Raw genomic sequence first — 2,434 nt, forward strand, 5'->3', positions numbered from 1 at the left:
AGAAGAAACTAAGTCATGTCCGCTATATCATATAACACAGATGTTTTTCTACAGGCTGTAGTGATATCATCTCAGTGCCTTAAGGTATTTTCTGTATGCTGACTGTGTTTTAGCTCCATTCAGCAAGGTGGGGTTCACAACTACCTGAAAAACTATATATTTGGTTTGATATTTAATGTTACAGTCCTTGAGCACCCATTTTTTCAGGCAATTGAAGGCTGCTCTCACACATTTGAGGAGGAGATGTTGAATAACTATCAGTGTCAGCATTCTCTGAGTTGCTTCCCTACATATAGGAATGTTTTCGTATTCTCTAGTGTCTTATCATGAATCTGAATTGCTAGCATTGGAGTATGTTAAAGGACAGCTCTGCATGTTAATTATGGCTGTGAAACACCAATCCCATTTTTTCATAGGCTTCGGTAAAAATATTAGTAGTTCCTTAGAGATCTGCTTCTCAGCTCACACTTCAATATCATCAGTGTATTGACATTCAATGACTGAGACTGAGAAAGTCCTAGTTTTAGCTCAGCAGTTGACTATGATTGAAAATGTTTCCATCCATTCAGTAACCTAGTTCTATTCCAAGTAGGAATTTATTGAAAGTCAAAAGTAGCACAGAAAGTAGTGTCTGAATATTTCTGAGAAGCAACGTGTCCTAGTGAAAAGAGCCCAAGCCTGGGAGTCCTCTGAGGAACTGGGCTCAAATTCCAGCTCCAGCACTTATTTGCTGTGTGACCCTAGACAAGTCGCTTAATTTCTTTCTCCCTCAGTTTGCTTATCTGGAAAATGGAGGTTTCAATACCTGTTCTCCCTCCTACGTAGACTGTGAGCCCCATGTGGACAGAGACTGTGTCTGACCTGATTATCTTGTATCCACCCCAGAATTTGGTACAGTGCTTGGCTCAGGGTAAGTTCTTAACAGATTTTATTATTATGATGATTATTATTATTGTTACCCGAAAGACTTTAGCTGTTGAGATGGAGAAAATACGTAGAAAAACCATTTTTGTTCCAAATATGGGTGAACTTCAGCCATGTTGTCTTATGCTGTTGAGTCATGTCTGACCCATAGCGATGTCATGGAAAACATCTCTTCCAGAAAACCCCACCTCCATCTGCAGTCGTTCTGGTAGTGGATCCATAGAGTTTTCTTGGTTGTACAGTGCTCTGCACACAGTAAGTGCTCAATAAATACAACTGAATGAATGAATGAAGGTATGGAAGTGGTTTACCATTGCCTCCTTCCATGCAGTAAACCTGAGTCTCTGCCCTCGACTCTGTCCTATGCTGCTGCTGCCCAGCACAGGTGAGTTTTGACTTGTAGCAGATTGCCTTCCACTCTCTAGCCACTGCCCAAGCTTGGAATGGAATGGGTATGCCTCTGCTTGACTCTCCTTCCTGTAGCCGAGGCTGGTAGAGTACTGGAAACTCTCCAGGTGCAACCCTGAGGGGTGGAAGTCTCTAGACTGAGAGGTAGAGTCTTCTAGACTGTGAGCCCACTGTTGGGTAGGGACCATCTCTATATGTTGCCAACTTGTACTTCCCAAGTGCTTAGTACAGTGCTCTGCACACAGTTAGTGCTCAATAAATATTATTGAATGAATGAATGAATGGAACTTCAACCATACTTAAAAAAAATGTGTCTCCTAGGAGTTGCAGACAAAGGCATTACCTTAAGGTTGAGAATGAATAACTGGAAATTATTTTCTTAAAACATCCTGAAAGCATTCTTGAAAAGGCATCGTGGCTAAATTTTCTTGATACTTATTTTTGAAGCAATACCATCAAGGCCATTCAAGCACTTTTATTTACCCTGTGGCATTGTTGAAACTGAAGAACCTTGACTATAAAATGCCCAGAAGGGAATATTTCATATACTTCATCTTTAATATATGATCCAGAAAACTGTTCACAGTTTGGTTGTAGGGCTGTGCAAATGGAATGATCAACTCTCATATATCCCACTTTAGGACCTGCTGACAGCCATGCACATCCTAACCAGATAGATTCTTATTTTAAGCATGCCAATTCGATGGGCACAGGTCGAATGAATGGACTTGGTCAAACATGAAGTTGAATAGGGGAAAGTAAAAGCGTCAACAGCAGTTCCTGTTAATCAGTCAATCGATGGTATTTATTGAATGCTGACTTTGTGCAGAGCACTGTACTAAATGCTTGGGAAAGTACAGTATGACACAGTCGGTAGATGCGATTCCTGCCCACAATCCCTAAGAGTGAACCAAGCTTCCAACATCCTTCAGATGATGTGATCATCCTGAAACTGATTTGGCAAGAAAAAGAAGAGCAGAGGACTCAAATCAGCTGAATGGCTGGGGACACCTGGATGTAATGCTCAGCAGAGGAAGAATGTTTTGGGTATTCAGACTTGCCTCTAGACAAATTTAAGAAGTCAGTAAAGCCCCAAATAAGT

The 2,434-nt window shown here is 41.1% G+C and overlaps 1 non-coding gene across 1 annotated transcript; it reads right to left on the reverse strand.

Moving 5' to 3' along the window:
• Positions 1–1,319: 1,319 nt before the first annotated feature.
• Positions 1,320–1,457, reverse strand: LOC119948303. Its single transcript, XR_005456709.1, has one exon. It is a non-coding gene; the product is annotated as a small nucleolar RNA SNORA7 (small nucleolar RNA).
• Between the last annotated feature and the right edge of the window lie 977 nt (positions 1,458–2,434).

Source organism: Tachyglossus aculeatus, chromosome X4, assembly GCF_015852505.1.
Source record: "Tachyglossus aculeatus isolate mTacAcu1 chromosome X4, mTacAcu1.pri, whole genome shotgun sequence".
Taxonomy (NCBI): domain Eukaryota; kingdom Metazoa; phylum Chordata; class Mammalia; order Monotremata; family Tachyglossidae; genus Tachyglossus; species Tachyglossus aculeatus.